Raw genomic sequence first — 18934 nt, 5'->3', positions numbered from 1 at the left:
TGGCTCCATCCTCAGCATCCTTCTCCCAATATACCCTGGGTCCATCCTCTGCACATGTCCAAACCATCTCAAGCTTTGTCTCTCTGACTTTGTCTCCAAACCGTCCCACCTGAGCTCTCCCTCTGATACGTTCATTTGTAATCCTGTTCATTCTCGTAACTCCCAAAGAGAATCGCAACATCTTCAGTTCTGTCACCTCCAGTTCTGCCTCGTGTCAGAGCTGGAGGTGGCACAGCTGAAGATGTTGCGATTCCCTATTAGTTCGGGATACCATCACAAAAATGTATTGCATTTTGTAACTGTATCAAAAAATTATTTTGTGATGGTGTCACAAAATTTGAGGTGATGCGGTGGGGTTATGGTTCAGGTTAAAAATAGTGAACTAAACTTAACAGCATCAGGAAAATGTGCCCCATTTTGTGACGGTATCACGAAAAAAAATACGAGACTGGACTGGGAGTAACGGAACATGGTTGATTCATGATCCATACAGGCCCCCTCCCCCCACACCCCGCCATAGTTTCACACACATATGAAGAATGCATTAATTGCAAAGTTTACATAATGATGTAAAACAGAAATTTATTGTGATGGTGAATTATCTTTTTTTTTAAGTAATAACTGCATAATTCACTATGCCCAGTTGCATTGAAATCAAAACACTTGTGCATTCATGTGAACAGCGTATGTTCAAAACGGGCTTCCTTTGCCACCTTGCAGTTGGCTCGAGGCAGCCTGGTGAAGGGTTGACACACATCATGGTCCATGCATAGAAAGAATCACTCTGAAATATCAGCACTTGAGGACAAAGTGTGCACAGTACCTTCTCCTTGCCACTCTGAGCCCAACGAGCCAAGCACAGAGGTGACTGGGAGTCTACTGAACTGTGGGGGGGGGGGTTCCCCATTTTTGCTGTGTGCTTCTTGGAAAGCAAAATTATATTTGTCTCCCCTTTGTTTACTGGTCTGAAAAATGATGCAATCTGTGATGGAAAAACCATGATTTGATTTGAACTGGGAATTTCATAACCTGGTCTCATGGCAAGTCATGCTTCAGCAGCACGAAATATACATTAATGTATTGGTTCGTGATATTGTGACGAAAAGTGCCTCATTTTCGTCACAGCAGCACAAATTCATTCTAATTCATTCCATGATGGCTGCACGAAATTAAAAGTAAAGTGGGGGGGTCGGGGTAGTTAAGGTTAGGGTTGGGGGAAGGAGTAGGATTAGGTTATGGTTAAGGTTAGGGTTGGGAGTGGGAGTAGGGTTAATAATAGTGAGTTTAAAAAACCCGTCACAAAAATTTGACTTATTTTGTGATGGGTGCACGAAAAAAAAAACGTGAGACTGGGCTGGAATTTTGTGATCTGTTGCACTGCTACTTTTACCTCTTTTTCTCAAAACTAAACTCGATTTGATCTAGTTAAATTTTATCATTTGAAAAATACATAAAATATATAGGTACAAAGTAACAAATCAAAAGACAAATCACTTTGTTCTTGGGTGACCCTCAATTAGTCTATCAAGTTTAGTCCAAATCAGAAAAAGGCCTGGAACCAAAAACAATGCGTTAAATGTGTAATTGTTTCAGCACTTCTTAGTTTGTACTTGTTTCATTGATTGATTTGATTATTTTATTGATTTTATCATTTCTCATTGCACTTTTAGATATTTTTTCTGATGGTCCTGGATTCATCAGCATGTATGCGACTTCCCACACAGATCTGTCCTTGTGCGTTTGATAAACTGTGAGAGTATGCAGTGTCCAAGCTCACAGACAGTCAGAGCCATAGTAACAGTGCCGCGTTCCCACTCCGCCTCTGAGGTGCTGCTCTGCTGCTTTAATGAGGAATGTTCTTTTCTAAGCCAAACCCAAGGGAGGCGTGCGTGTGTGTGTGTGTGTGTGTGTGTGTGTGTGTGTGTGTGTGTGTGTGTGTGTGTGTGTGTGTGTGTGTGTGTGTGTGTGTGTGTGTGTGTGTGTGTGTGTGTGTGTGTGTGGAGACTTTGACTCACACATGCTGTCACCATGTCTTTATACTGTTGACATGCTGGCCTACAACCAAAGGTCAAGTTGTTTTCCTCTTCTTCCGGGTGACAGAAATAAAACAGGAGGAAAGAAAGCGTGTGTGTCAGTGAGATGTGAAGATACGTTGCCTGAGGGTAGATTAGATTCTCACATGCAGGATAATCTCACAAGAGATCACTCTGATTGGCATACTTTGCAAGTTTGTGCCTACTGGATGTACACGGCTGTGTGTGGGTGTATGTGTTGGTGGGTGTGTTTCATGACAGCAAAGATGGGTGGTGCCCCCTTCCAGCGTCTGTGCCGTTCCTCGCTCTGACATTATTGGAGTCTAATAAGCTGTACTCATGTCAGCTCACGTAGTAAATCTTTGCCATTGTGCTGCCATATTACAAACAGATGTTCGCACACGTAGCTACATTTAAATGCACCCTGCAGCTATATTTGGAAACCAGAAAAAAAAATCCAAAACACAGACAGCCTCTCCTTTTCTGCTTGCAGTAAGTTGACTTTGAAATGTTGACAAGGTTATCCAGGTCCTCTGCAGTCTCTGATCGATGATGTTGGAGCTTTATTTTTTTTCTTTCTGCCTTTCTGCCTTTTTTTCTTTCTTTCTGTCTTTCTTTCACCTGTTGCTTATTGCTCAAGTCTTAAAAAAATTGTGTAAATTGACCAGCATTCCTTGACAAAGTTTAAGGGGTGTCATGGATCACAAAACTCAAGATTTGGATCAGGTGATTAATGGACCAGATCAGCAAAAAACAAAACAACAAAAATAAAGGGGGTGGGGGGCATAGAGGTTTTGTTTTTCGATTGGTGCACCATTCTGAAAAAGTCAGGAAAAGTTGTTTTTGTGGAACACAGTAGTGTCACACCCACCTCTGCTCTGTCCATGATCTGTGGCTCAGTACAGCATAGGGAAACGGCACCACACACTCCATCCTAAATTCCTGATATTTCAGAGTGATTTTTTTTTTTTTTCCATGCTTTGATCCTGACGTGCCTCAAGCCTGCACCAAACCGCATCAAATTGGCCCATTATGTCAACTTTGCAATTAATCTGTGGTTCATATGTGTGCCAAATCGTGTGTGTGTTTGGTGGTGGTGGTGGTGGGGGGGCTGTATGGATCACAGATCAACTATGGTCCATTTCACAACTACTAAGGCTGTTTTTTTTTTTTCTTTTCAAAATTTTTCTTATGTTTTCGGATGTTGCACAGTGTGCTTTTGGTTCTTGTGAAAGTGATTGTTTTCTGTGCATTTCAAATTTTTGTTTTTGTTTTTGCATACTTGAATACAACGTGTTTTTATGCATTTATGCATATTGACATGCCAGATGTGAACTGCGGTGTGTGGGAAGACTGCTTTTCATTAGGAAAGTCTGGACCTCATCCTCGGGATTAGTGACAGCACCACAGCCACAAGCTTGGCTAAACGTACCTCCTTGACCAGGACTGTATGGACTTGGCATGCACGAAGGGTTTATCGTGATTTTATGGTAAAATGAATGAAAACCCTGGTGTGCTCTGATGTGTCAAACAGATGACTGTGACATTGAAACAAAGTAGGAAGGGGAGGACATGGATAAATGGTAAATACACTCATTGTTAAAGATCAAGAGGGTGTAATAAAATTAAAAATGTGTTGATTAAAAGACGACTGCAAAAGTTGATATGCGGAGGCCCAGTTGAAGAGAGGCAGGCACTGCAGACCAGGACAGAAAAGAGAATAATTATCGTAGCACTCCGCTGCATTTACATGCTCCCAAAAATTGTGTTTTTAGTCACAATGATTGAGAATCTGCAAAGGTCTCATGTAAACTCTCCAGTCAGAATGAAATAGGGGGTGCTGATCAAAAATCTGATTGGAGACACAAGGGTGTTCCAATCCTTTCACAATAGCCTCAATAAGGAAATAGCCATGCAAACATTCGGTCAGATATCCAACTTTGTGTGCACGCTCATCACTTGTGTAGGGCAGTAAGATTGATGACGTACTCTGATTACTTTTTGAGTGATTGAAAGCCCTCAGTGGGTTTTTTAAATCCCCTATAAAGGGACGAGGGAAGCGACAACACAGATTGTTAAAAGACTTTCAAAATTTTGGCTATTTCAAGGGCCAGAAACAACCAGCACAAGGGGTTGTTCCATAATGGGCATAAACCACCAGCCTCTGTTGATCTGAAGAGGAGAATGGTGAATGGTAAATGGACTGCATTTATATAGCGCTTTTCCATCTGCATCAGACGCTCAAAGCGCTTTACAATTATGCCTCACATTCACCCCGATGTCAGGGTGCTGCCATACAAGGTGCTCACTACACACCGGAAGCAATAGGGGATTAAAGGCCTTCCCCAAGGGCCCTTAGTGATTTTCCAGTCAGGTGGGGATTTGAACCCATGATCTTCTGGACTCAAGCCCAACACCTTAACCACTAGACCATAAATAAAAACAGAAGTAAAAGAATAAAACAAATAAAAATAAAAACTATCCATAAGAAAGAGAATAAAAATAAGTTTTGAGTCTTGACTTAAAAATGTCCACAGACTCAGACTGCCTCACGGCCGCAGGAAGACTATTCCACAGGGTGGGTGCACGATACGAAAAGGCTCTTTGACCTGCTGACTTCTTCTTCACCCTGGGAACACAGAGAAGTCCCGCATCTTGCGACCGCAAAGCCTGGGCTGGCACGTAGAGTTCCACCAGATCAGCCAGATAAGATGGCGCCAGTCCATGAACAACCTTATAAATCAATAATAAAACCTTAAAATCTGCTCTCACAGAGACGGAGCCGGTGCAAAGATGCTAAAATGGGTGTGATATGTTCAAACCTTCTGCTACATGTCAGAAGTCTGGCGGCAGCGTTCTGAACCAGCTGAAGACCCCTAATGCTGGACTGTGGTAACCCTGAAAATAGAACATTACAATAATCTAATGTAGAAGAAACAAAAGCATGAACCAGGGTCTCAGCATCAGCCATGGACAGGATGGGGTGGATCCTTGCTATATTTCTCAGATGGGAAAAAGCAGTCCTAGTAACATCCCTGATGTGGAGGTCAGAAGACAACGTGGGATCAAAAATTACCCCAAGGTTCCTCATTTTGTCCGTATGATGTATGACACAGGAACCCAGGCTGAGCACCAGCTGGTCAAACTGATGCGAGAACTGAAGAGTTGAAATTTGAGATTGATTTTTCAGTTTTAGTATGTTTGACAAACTCAAAATTTTTTTGTTTACCATATAATAAAGCAGTTATAGACTTTTGATTTCGGTGTACCCGTGATTATGGTCAGGATGGGGTTCATCTCTGTACCAATCAGGCCTGTATGGTAGATTGGCTAGACAGAAGCCACGCCTTAGTAAAAGGCATATGGCAGCTTGCTTAGAATTTGCCAAAAGGCACCTGAAGGACTGTGAGACCATGAGAAACAAAATTCTCTGGTCTGATGAGACAACGATTGAACTCTTTGGTGTGAATGCCAGGCGTCATGTTTGGCAGAAACCAGGCACCATCCCTACAGTGAAGCATGTTGGTGGCAGCATCATGCTGTGGGGATGTTTTTCAGCACCAGGAACTGGGAGACAAGTCAGGATTTTGGGTAAGATGAATACAGCAATGTACAGGAACATCCTGGTGGAAAACTTGCTCAAGAGTGCTCTTAACCTCAGACGGGCAGACCTGAGGCTGTAATTGCTGCCAAATGTGGATCAACAAAGTATTGAGCAAAGATGTGAATCCTTATGTACAAGTGATTTTTATTTTGATTTTGATTTTACACAGAGGTGACTGTCATGCCAGGGTGTTGTGAGTAGAAATTTAAGGGAAAAAATGAATTCACTCCATTCAGAATAAGGCTGTAACACAACAAAACTTTCCAGATGCACTGTATATTTGTGGGTTTTACAGGCAATATAAGTAAGCAGCTATGTTAATTCACACATTTTGCTTTCATCTTCAGCCACAAGGAGTCACAAAAGCTGTTATTTATTAAATCTTTATATAGTCTTTACTGTGTTCTTGGTTAATAGACCAATTTTCTTTGCTGTGGAGCCTTTTAAGGTTGTGTACACCGTCACAAGTTTAACTGGAGGGAGAGGGAGAGAGTTGAGTGAGAGGTGAGGGGAGTCTGATTTTATAGTCTTGTTTGTGCGTCGGGTTGTAAATACACTCTAACAGGCGGAACGTGACAGGAGGCAGAATGTCCTGCTGTGACTCTACTATACATAAAAGCGGTGCTTCTAAACATAACATGCAGGGTGAGTGTCCCACTGTTCCAGAGTGGGAACAGGATAATTAGTCGAGCAGCTATTGAGTTTGAAGAGAATCATTCGGATGATGATAGAAGCAGGAGACTTATCAAGAACATTCATATTGAGGCACTCTTCAAAATTAGCTAATGAGACAAGCAAAAATCCAAGATGGCTGCCATTTTTTAATATTGCCTATAGCAATGGCAAAAAGTCAAAATCTCATGAATAAAATAACATATTTTAATGATTGCAGCTTCTATTTATATGTTTTCTTTATTGTTCTGAAACAGGTGTTACCCATTAAAATGTTCTTGGTTATGTTTGTCAGATGAGGGTCTATGACTCCCCCTGGACTGACTCGAGTCCAACTCAGGTTGCCTCCCCAACCAAAGCTGGTACCCTTTTACAGCTGGGTGAACGTTGACAACAGAGATTAAGTGTCTTGTCCAAGGACACAGGTAGCATGAGTGGGATTCAAACCCAGGTCTACATATTGGCAGTCCAGCTCCTTATTCACTGAGCTACTTGCTCTGCAGTGATTGAACAGTGAAGCTGTTCAAATGGCGAAAACTGAAATGCGAATCACAAATTTCATCCACAAAATGTTATATATTTTATATTGTAACAACGAATAAAAAATAAATCTCATCATGTTTAAAATAAAAATGGTTTGTTGGATTTGTTTTTTTTTTTTGTCCAGTTTTAATGCTAGCGATTAAAGTAGTTTATCACTGCACTCAAAATGGTTTTGTACCTGTCTTGCTAGAGAAAATTAAATGATGACACATTATAATCATTTTAGAGACACAAAAAGGTTTGTTGAGGGATCAGGTTTAGGATTAAAAAAAATATGACTAGACCCAATATTCACTCAGATCCATCAATAGTCTTCAGATCTATGGGAAGATAGCATTTTGGCAGGAAATGTGGCCATCTTGGATTTTCACGTGACTCGTCAGTACCTCAATGTGAATGTTAATGTCTATTTTCATGCTTTAATTATTATTTTTTCCATTGTTTCCTCCACTAAATCGACTGGGTTTTATTTGTGCTCCTTTTAGTACATTAATCCATTCATCCAGTTTGTGTAGGACACGCTACAGTGTAAAGGGGAACTTCACAAAATGCCCCAGGTTTCTCAATTGTACACATCTTGAATGAGTTGAAGAACTTTGTGAGGACATTCTTGAACGTTATGGCACATGATTTAGTCTGTAAAACTACCGTATGTTGGATTTGGTAGCGATGAGGTTGCAGATTTCATTATGCTGTTGCCAGTCACAATTTTGTTTTCCTTCATGTTTGCGCTGCTATGGTGACGGGGATTTATGCTCCCTTGCCATCTCTTGTGATCAGCAATATGCATGAGGGGTGATTGAGAAGTTTTGAGCCTGACCCAGAAAAAGTAGGGCATGGTTCTCCATCTTTTGCATTCTGAGAAACTAACATTTCCTGAGAATGTGTGAAGTTTTCACTCACCGGGTGCAATGTTGAGAATTGGGTTGGACTCAAAGCTTCTAACTCGCTCCTCCTATAAATTTTCATTTTACAAAAATGAGGGTTCTCATATTTGTTAACCCGCACGAGCAACCAGTAGACAGTGTGTAGAGGAGCAAACACTGATTTCTGTTGTCTTCAGTGTTTTTTTTTTTTCCACAGTGAAAATGAGACAGGAATAAATATGTCCCTTTTGGGCTACTTTATCAACATGACATCCCATGATGCTAAGAAACACTCATTAGCTTATGAAAACACATTGGTTTGTTATTGGAGGTAATTATACGCTTATGAACAGACGGTTATGAACACTATTTCCACTTTCTCATAAACACCCCACATCCTATGTAGTGTCGCTTTAATATTGATAATAACACCACTCCGTACAGACTCATACTGTCTATGGAGGCATACAGACATGTAAACACAATATAAACATGACACAAACATTATTATTTCCAGCTACTGAGTATGTAGACATGATTACCATAAAAACTGCATTACCAAGTTGGCACTGTCTGGCGGACAATAAACTAGATGTTCCAATCATTTTTAAGAGAGGACAGTGGAAAATTCCACTACCACTGGGTGTGACAGACACCATACACACTGCATCAGAACATGCCATGAAAATTTTCAGCATTTTCCGATTGCGGTAATCGAAGCTGGACAGTGACAGATTATGTTTTTCACTTTTTTTTTTAACCAAATCAGTAGGATTAACTTGTGTGCCATTACAGAGAGAAATAACTGGGAGCTTCACAGAAAGTCATTTCATCAAACGACAGTCAGAGTACAACCACTCCATGCCATACTAGCCAATTACCCGGGTTTGAGTCAAAGACTGAAATTAAAACCAACAATGCTATCACTTCCCACCTCTCCCGGATTCCAGAGATCTTTTAGGGAGTGACTAAAGCTGCTACTCTTACTTACAAAACTGAAGAGGTACAAAGTTCAAAGGGAAAAGAATAGTGTGAATGGAGAAATTGTGCATAGTGTAAATTTAGGTTTTTGCATCACCACTCTTACCTTCATAGTGGAGTAGAGCAGAGAAGGATGTTCTTTCACCAAAACAGATCAAATCTAGGCTTGCATCTCAGATGTACCTTCTGGCAATTTGTATCTAAACTTTCACTTCTATACCACTTCATCATGAAGCTGTATAACTGGTGATACAAAATGCAAAGTTTGCACTGTGCACAATTTCTCCAAACACAGCCATATAAGCCTATAACTTCTTCTGGTTTGTCTGGGTGTCTTGGTGGCTTTCCTCACTGTTCTCCTTCTTGCACAGTCACTCAGTTTTTGAGAACTGGCTACTCCATGCAGATTTACCATAGAGTGTCATACTGTGTGTATTTCTTTGTAATTGATGTAAATAAAGTCCAAGACACATTCAGTGGCAGGTTCGCCATCAGAGAGCCTCATCCACAACTACCACAAAAGACTCCAAGCTGTCATTGATGTTAAAGGGGGAAATACACGGTATTAAGAACAGGGGTATGTCAACTTTTGAACAGGCTCATTTGGGTAGTTTCTGTTGTAATTATGATTTTAAAAGAGTAAACACAGTTGTTTGACAATAAATGGCTTCACCCAGACAATAACCGTGAGTGAAAAAACAGTTTTTGGTATCATTCATATTCTCTGAAAATTGCCCCCCAACAAAAAGTCAGAGTATGTAGACTTTTGCACACAACTGTACATACAATTGTCTTTTAGTATATACATAAGTCACAATTCACCATAATGACTCACAGCAGTTAACTTGGATTGTGCTATAGTAAGCAGTATGGTGGCTTTTTTTACTGTTTAAAATCTGTGAATTCAACATCAGATTTTTCATCTTTATTAAACATTAGTAGTCACAAGTCCTTTACTGGCCATGAGGCCCATTGGTGCCTGTGTGTTTCTCTGGATTTCATCACATGAAGTGGATGAGTCTGACTCATCCTAGACAGAACACCAGTCCATCATTACTTCCACATGCAAAGTCAGTACCCATTTACAGCTGGGTGGCCTCAAATGATGCAGATGAAGTGACTTATCCAAAGACACAGAAAGGTAGTATGACTTGGGAACCAAATCCAGATTTATATGCAGGAGAAAAGGTGCCTCAATGATTGGTCTCATCCCCCATCACTGAGCATTTTCCCACTGATAAGAGATCATTATCCTCATTTACATATGGATAGCCGAGGATGACAACTTATGGACCTGACTGAAAAAACAATGTGTGTGTCCTTTCCTGTTTTTAAAACATGTATGATGGCATTAGTTTTGCCCATCTCGTTTTAAACAGAAACCTGAAAACCAGAATTGCATATAGGACAGTTTATGAATACTGAGCAACACTTAAGAGATGCAACTCAGAGTGCAAGAACTCGCTAGAATCCACAAATATCAGAGATAAATTACAGATCTCCCATGTAGACATCCATCAACAAAATTCTGATTAGAGGGTAGTCTGTGGCCAGAAGTCAGCTAAGATTCAAGGGTTTGTTGACTGAGCCTTAAGCCGTAGAGTGATTCACATTTGAGTTTTTATTTTTCTGATTATGAAATATTTTCGGGCCAACCTAAAACATAACATTACCAAATAATGTCATCTGCTTATGACATAAAACTTGTATTTATAATTCCGTCACTAGCATATCACTTCTTGTAGTATCGTACTTGTAATTTGTGAAGCGTTTCATGTGAACATGTGTTGCACTTGTGTAAATGTAAACTCTGTTGTTGCATCAGATGAGATTGACATCTTGTGAGATAGCTTGCGTGACACAGTCCTGGATTTGGTTTTGTGTGCGCATAAACATGATCACTTTCCTCTCAGACTCTGTGAGGATGGGCTGTGGCGACAGGGGTTTGCGGTTAGAAACCCTAATCTGCTCCTCATATGACCTTCTGATGGACAGGGACAGCAGTCAAGACACACATATAAGCACGTGGACCCACAAACGGTTTTCAGACGAGTTATTCTAACTTCAGTTTTCCAGTCTAAACATGCTCTTATATGGATTTCTTTTCAAATCTCTGGAGTTTGACTTTTTCTTTTAGTGTACATAAATAGTAATACTTCTTTCAAGTACTTTCCCAAAGAGCACAAACATTCTTAAACTACATATAAAAGATAATTCATTTAAAATGGCAAAATGAAATACTTTTATTTCTTGACATTGTATATACTGCAAGTATTTAATGGGTGTCTTAAAAATGAGGCTTTTAGACATCTAGACTATATCTCCATCGAAAACAGATTAGATGTAATTTTTAAAATGTCATTTTCTTATATACATGACTGTTAAGAGGCATATAAATTGGGAACCTCAGCAGGACAGTTAGAATTTAGATTTTTATGTCTTTCTAAGATTGTTGGAGTGGACTTTTCCACTTGAACTATGTCTGCTAGTGGAAAGGCACTGTGATATATGTATATGTAAAACTTCTATCTACTTTAAATACACAACAAGTCTGTTTTATCCACACAGATCATCAAGCGCGTGCATTAGTCTGTTTCTGTTTCATAAGCATGGTGTAGATGGCAGCACTCAGCCAGTCAGTGGTGCCCTATGGTGTTGCCACTGTGTGTGGTTTAAAAACATATTTTATTCTCTTTCACTTGAAATGCGCAACAGGTCTGCTTCTGATGGATGGTGCTTGTGATATTCCCTTCTTACTGGCCAGCCAGATTGCGCTTTCCTCATCATCATGGCTGTTTTATTCCTGCTAACAGAGATAGTACATGTGCATAGCCAGAGGGGTGAAGGGTTCGGAAGCCCCCCTGCCACCAGCTTAGACTAAAAATCGACTTTTGAACACAATTTTTGCATATTATAATAATACTACTAATAATAAAAACAGTATGGCCTTTATTGTCATTGTAGTACATATAATGAAACTTGTCCTCTGCATTTAACCCACCCTAATTACACTTAGACACAATCCAACCACTAGGAGCAGTGGGCAGCCACAGTCCGGCACCTGAGAATCAACTCCAGATGTAGAGACACTGCCTTGGTCAGGGGCAGAGAAAGGTGCAGACCCTAAAGAAGCATGTTTTTGATTGTGGGAGGAAACCAGAGTGCCTGGAGGAAGCCCACACAGACACGAGGAGAACATGTAAAATTCCACACAGAAAGGGCGGGAAGTGATCCCACTACCTTCTTGCTGTCAGGCATAAGTGCTAACCACTAAGCCATATTTAATAATAATGATAATTTATTATTAGCAGTAGTATTATTGAGTATTAATGTATCTTAACAGCTAAAAAGTTTTAAATACATAGATAAAAGGAACATCTTTCATTGAAGGTGATTTTTTTTTTTTTTCAAAACTGACAAGTAAATACTTTTGAGTTTACTGTGCTGCTAGTGTGTCTGTGAAAATATAATATCTTGGAAAATGCATTTGGTTGAACTGAGGTCAGCTGTCTTTATATTTTACATTATTGTACCTTTGTTTTTTATATTCATTGACCACGTGTATGTTTGCGTAAGGATAGGTCTTTCTGATTTATACCTCTGTGCATCTACACAACACAGCTAAACTGATAACAAAAATAAATAAATAACTTAGCAGTAATAGCAGATACATTAATGTACACATTGTTAGTTTTAAGCAAGGCAGGATTGATGTGTCTGTAGCTGTGTGCATGGTCGCATTTGTGACTCCATGAACATATGAGGAAGAGGAAATGTGACCTGGCCCCATCTGGAGCCATGCTGGATGGAGGGCCTGTCAGCAAGCACCTTGTGGCCAGGCTTGCCACAGAGCCCGGTCAGGCACAGCCTGAAAAGGCAGGTGCGTGGTCCCATGTGTGGTAGTGAAACTCTAGGGCCTCAATGGACCAGACACGGGTGGCAAAGGCTACTTCTGGGGACGTGGAACATCACCTCACTGTGGGGGAAGGAGCCGGAGCTTGTGCGGAAGGTGGAGAGCTACCAGTTAGATGCGGTGGACTTCGCCTTCACGCATAGCCTGGGCTCCGCAACCACTCTCCTTGATAGGGGTTGGACGTTTTTCTTCTCCGGAGTTGCCCAGAGTGTGAGGTGCTGGGTGGGTGTGGGGATACTCATGAGTCTCCAACTGAACATTGCTACATTGGCGTTTACCACAGTACATGAGAAGGTCATCTCCCTGCACCTCTGGTTGGCGGGGGGGGGGGGGGGGGGGGGGACTCTGACTGTTGTTTGTGTGTATGCAGCAAACAGCAGTTTGGAGTATTTGGCCTTCTTGGAGTCCCTGAAGGAGTCCTCTGTGGGGCTCCAGTGGGGGACTCCATTGTTCTGCCGGGGGACTTCAGTGCACACTTGGGCAATTACAGACACCTGGAGAGGCGTCAGGGAGGAACACCCTCCCTGATCTAAACCCGAGCGGTCATTTGTTATTGCATGTCTGTGCTAGTCATGGGCTGTCCATAACGAGCACCATATTTGAACATCAGGATGCTCACAAGTGTACATGTTACCAGAGCACCCTAGACTGAAGGACGATGATTGATTTTGTGATCGTATCATCTGATCTGAGGCTGCATGTTCTGGACACTCTGTCAGCTGACCACCATCTGGTGGTGAGCTGGATTAGAGCATGGGGGAGGACTTTGGACAGACCTGGTAAGCTCGAACGGATAGTGCGGGTGAACTGGGAACATCTGGAGTAGTCCACTGTGTGACAAATCTTCAACTTGCACGTCAGGCGGAGCTTTTCTGGCATCAGTGTGAAGGTTGGAGGCATTGAATCAGAATGGGCAATGTTCAAAGCTTCCCTTGCTGAAGCCACAGCACGGAGCTGTGGCCTGAAGGTCTTAGGTGCCTCAAGGGGTGGCAACCCTCGAACACCATGGTGGACACCGGTGGTCAAGGAAGCCGACCGACTGAAGGAGTCCTTCCAGGATATGTTATCTCGGAGGACTCCAGAGGCCGTTGTAATGAACCAACAGGCCCAAAGGCAGGCCCAAAGGCTGCCGTCCTTTGGGCCGGCAGCCTCTGCTGTGAGGAAGGCAAAGCAAAGGGGGTGGGAGGAGTTCAGACTAATCATGGAAAAGGACTTTTGGTCGGCACCAAGGTGCTACTGGCAGACCATGAGGCACCTCAGGATAGGAAAATAGGGAGTCATCCAACCTGTCTACAGTAAGGATGGGACTCTGTTGACCTCAACTGACGAGGTAATCTGGCGCTGGAAGGAACACATCAGTCCTGCATCAGACTGGAATGCCCTCTATAGTAGGGGCAGAGTTGGAAGCTAATGGGGGATCATCATCAATTTCTCTGGTGGAAGTCACTGAGGTAGTCAAGCAACTCTATCATCTGTGAGATGCTTGGAGTAGAGCTACTGCTCCTTCGCATTGAAAGGAGCCAGCTGAGGTGGACTGGGAATCTGGTAAGGATGCCTCTTGGGCGCCTCCCTAGGGAGGTGTTCCTGGCACATCCAGCTGGGAGTAGACCCCGGGGAAGACCCAGAACTAGGTGGAGATATTATATCTCCACACTGGCCTGGGAACACCTCAGTATCGCGCAGTCAGACGTGGTGGAAAGGGAAGTTTGAGGTCCTCTGCTGGAGCTGTTGCCCCTGCGACCGGATCCCGGATAAGCAGTTGTAAATGTGTGTGTGTGTGTGCTGCAGGTTTAGATGTATTGCAGCATTAATCATCATGTACTCTGCATGTTTTTTTGCCCTTTGCAACGGTACAGCGGGTTATTTGTATGTATGTGTGTGTGTGTGTGTGTGTGCTTCCATGTGCGATCAAGACGGCATGTGTTAGCCTTATAAGGCTAAGCTGTTTTAACCATGAAACATTTAAGGATAAGAAAAGCTGTGAGTCACTGTTTTCGCTCATCTGCCCAGAAGCAAATGCAAAAAACATCCTCCTCTCTGGCGTGACATCTCCCCTGAGGAGATGTGTGTCCTGTAGAGATGGGCTGTAGTGTTTTCTTCCTAATGAGGTGCTGACTATTCACACAGCCCTATTTTCAGAGAGATGTGTAGAGCACTGGGGAAACAGCTGGTGCAGCGTTGGAAGTGTAGAAATATGGCGCCTGTAGGTAAGAAGCGGAAGAAAGAAAGAAATGGGAGAGTAAGAGCGATGGAAAGGAGAACGTGAAGTGAGATGCAGAAGAATGGTGTTCCATAAATTGATCCTGCAAGATAAAGTGGAGGAACAAGGAAAAAGACCAGTGGGTTCAGCCATCAGGGATGCAAGCCACTATTGTTTTCATTATTGATTATGTGTCAGTGATATTTCTGAATAATCAGTTATTTGTTTAGTCTGTGTGATATCTATGAAAATGGAAGAGAAGAGCACTCACTGTGTCCCAGAGCTCAAACTAAAAGCTTTGCATCAATAACCCCAAAGATATTACAAGATTTATAGCAGCACGGTGACTTAGTGGTTAGCACTGTTGCCTCACAGCAAGAAGGTCGTGGGTTCGATTCCCACCTGTGGCCGTTCTGTGTGGAGTTTGCATGTTCTTCCTGTGTTTGTGTGGGTTTGTTCCGGTTTCCTCCCACATTTGAAGACATGTAGGTATTTACACAATACATAGTTTACTTTATCAAAAGTATGGTGTAGATTTACAGTAATTTCAATCAATTCTTGACCTTTGTATTCTTTCAGGCAAGCAAAAAAAAAAAAAAAGGTTGAATTATGAAGTCTGTAAGTATAGCTTCTGGATAGCTACGGAATTAACAACTGCGCGATTAAAGTTCATGCTTGTTGATGAATTTGGTCATTCACCAGGCTGTTCTATAGTTCTGCGCCTGAAGTGCTGAGTGTTGCTGTGTTTCCTATGAAGACCAGTGTCATTATTCTGGGGTGTGCTCTATTAAATCCACAAACATGGTTTCATCATGAACAGCTGTATGCAAGTCTGTGTGTGTGTGGTGGGGGGGGTCTGGCTGTCTCCAGAGTGCAGAGATTTGTGCACTGAGTTGTCTGGGCCTCATCCAGCCAATACGTTTGGCAGATAAATGAAGAAAAACGTCGCTCTTTGCCAGACATGCACACGCTACCCCAGTCTTGTGCAGTGTCTGTACATGTGTTGTGCTACACTTCACATAACAATCACACACTTTCTACACAGTGTTGTGTTGAATATGTGCATGTGCTTATATGTATGTATCATTACTCAAGATTAAGATCCAGGTTTTCATTTACTTTCTTGACTCATCAGAAGTGTGTCTGTATGCAGTGGAAGTGCTTACCTTGTAGAGATTTTTACTTACTTATCTCAGCTGTGAGATTCATCTCTCTGGATTCTCAGCTTTTGAAATCGGGAGATGCCTGGGAAAAGCTTATGGAGTCATGAGATCATCGGACAAAGATGTTGGAGACACCAGTATCTGCAGTAGAATGAAGATCCAAGACTTCGGTGTCCTGGTACTTCATGTCTTACTGTATGGTTGTGAGACCAGAATGCAAATCATTGATTTGAGATGACAACTAGACGTCTTCGGTACTAGGTCTCTTTGAAGTCTCTTTGTGTGCTGCTGGAGTGACTTTGTGTCAATAGAGTGGGGACTTAGGCATCTCAGATGAGGAGTATCACTTGCTTGATGAGGGCATGTCGGTTACAGTACGCCATTTTGACTAGGTGCTGCATTTCTCTGGGCATGAACATGGACCCACGTGCCTCAGTGTTGACAACCCGAACTGCTCAAGAAAGAAAGCGAAGGGGGTAGCCCACATTTCACCTCATAGTGGGGCGTGATATCAAAACAATTGTTCTTTTTGTGATAAAAGCATGGAATTTGGCACACATATTCACACATTATTTATTTTCAGATATGGAGCCATCCTGGAGCTGACCTGTAATGAGCTACAGGAGTCAATAAAGAATTACACAGGGGTCAAAATTTAAAAATGCTCCAGTCATGTTGAAAACCTATACCACATTATTTGTTCTGTAATTCTAAAAAGGTGTAGTTTGGACTGTGTAGTTTGGACTATCTATGACTGAATATTCTGGAGTTATGGGGTAAAAACGGCAAAATGGTGACAAAGATCAGTTTCCGTTAGTACAAGCATCAAAAGTTAAAGTTGCTCCAATTTTGGTAAAAAGCGATGCAAATTATTGGTTGAAATAAAAGGCTTAATAAATGGAATAGTTTTGACTGTGTTGAATGCTTGGTCTCCAAAGTAAAGGTCAGAGTCGACGTCCATTAGATTCTATGACGTGACATATGATAACTAAGCATGACAGATGGTGCAAACTATTCCTTTTTAAAATGCTATTAACTAAACCAATAAAACCACACACCACAAAAAAAAAAACACAGCAATTTGTAATATTTAATCCCTCTTGTCAAGCGCACAATACAAGTATGAACCTTCTGTTCCTCTGTAGATGATCCATTGTTATAGATGTCAAGTCATGAAATGACATGAATGAAGCAGTGCGCTCTTATCATGCCGACATCTGCTGGCCCCAGGCGCATGTCCAGCTGGCACCGCATGTCCACCGAGTGGCGCGCGTGAAGGACAACGTGTCATGTGGACCATAGCTTATGTGGGTGACGTGACATTCAGATCACCAGCTGACTGTACATATGATCACACGGTCCCTTTCACCTGGCACAGCCTGCCGATGTGCATTCTGTGCAGCCTGTTGCAAAGGCGATTATATGTTTTTATGTATTTCCACATGAGGACAGCAAGCGCATGCACGCGGCTCACATTGCAGAGTTGTAAGGTCACGCCCTTTATAACACGGTACGTGTTCTCCAGCTGTGACTTCCACGTCCACAGATCTCACCAGCAGCAGCTGGCTCGGACACACCCACCTTTTTGATCAGCGCACAGAACAAGATGTCACAGTTTGTTTGCTCTGTGATTGTTTATTTTAGTTATTTGTTATGTAATTGTGTATGTAGTTATTGTAGTATTTATTTATATACTTGTCCTGGCTGTGTTCTCGGTGTTTTCAATTTAACATGTTGTGTGCGCTGAGACATCATTTCCAGCTGTCAGTGAATGGCTGGCCGGTGATCAGCTGAGAGGCACCTTGTTGTGCTGTGTGCGCTCAGACATGGCTGGCTGGTCCCCATGTGATCTTGTATGTACATAATTATCAGAATGTCATGCAAGTGTGCTACCCCCGCACGCCACATGTGTTGTGTGTGGGGGGGGGGGCTTGACATATGTGTTGCTTGGAAATGGCAAACTCGTGGGGCACTTAGACAGTTTTCACAGACAGCTCAAATGTGGTCATCTGCACTCTACTCTCGTGCTGGGAGAGTGAATAGCCCCGACTTTTCTAAGTGTCCAGCGAGTGGTGTTGGATGTTCGTGTGTGGCATCTGGAATTTGTCATGTGATTCCTCCTTCATGCACCAGTCATCTTCAGTCGTGTTATGTGTGAATGGGCCTTTATAAATGCACCACAAGAGCACAACTGAAAAAAAAAAAGGACTGAGGCATCCAGTCGTATAGTCATGCAACGACTAACAAGTAAATTTTCTTCTTGTTTACTAGTTAGCAATTCAGATTGTCCTGCACAACTATCAAGAACAGAAACAGGATACCCTTGAAAGGATTGTTTCACTGAGGACAAAGATCAAGCAGGATCCAAGACACTCAAACATCCACCAGCAGCCAGCACTCCCTTCACTTAAGGGCTTTGAATAAATATCTTCCATCCAGTAGAACCACTGTGTTAATACCATCTGGTGCCTCCTTGCTTATATTTGACCATATTAACTTATTGGCAAGATTTGTCAGACTACTTAAAGGTGCACGACTAGTCGACTAATGATATTCATGAGATGTTCTAATCCTAATAAAATCTGAACAGTCAAACCTGGTAGTTAGTGTGCGTTCATGTGCCTTAAATAGTAAGTAATTGTATATAAAATCTAAGCATTTATTTTTAAAAGCGACTTGTCACTAAATTCCTTATTCTATGGTCCAGTGTTCCAATTCTTCCTCCGTCTGTCTCTCGGCTTGTGTGCAGATGTCTGCTTTGCTCACCATCCAACTGCTTGTCTCTGTGTGGGACTTGGCATTGCATTTGCAATCCAGACCCTCAAAACTCCAGCTTTGGTCCTTGAGGAAGACTTACAGACTCACGCCTTTGCCAAAGTCTGCAAAATCCTCTCCTGTCATTTAAGTATCACATTTCTAATGAGTTGTATTCTATGACATTTTGGCATTATGAGACAAC

The 18934-nt window shown here is 42.1% G+C and overlaps 1 long non-coding RNA gene across 1 annotated transcript; it reads left to right on the top strand.

Annotated features, from left to right (window-relative positions):
• On the top strand, positions 1-18426 carry LOC117531749. Its single transcript, XR_004566720.1, has 4 exons — positions 1-211; positions 5170-5172; positions 16249-16257; positions 18415-18426. It is a non-coding gene; the product is annotated as an uncharacterized LOC117531749 (long non-coding RNA).
• Positions 18427-18934: the final 508 nt, after the last annotated feature.

The sequence above is a fragment of the Thalassophryne amazonica genome, chromosome 19 (assembly GCF_902500255.1).
Source record: "Thalassophryne amazonica chromosome 19, fThaAma1.1, whole genome shotgun sequence".
In the NCBI taxonomy this organism is placed as follows: domain Eukaryota; kingdom Metazoa; phylum Chordata; class Actinopteri; order Batrachoidiformes; family Batrachoididae; genus Thalassophryne; species Thalassophryne amazonica.
The sequence above is the reverse complement of the archived record's forward strand: the minus strand, read 5'-3'. Positions and strand labels throughout refer to the sequence as shown.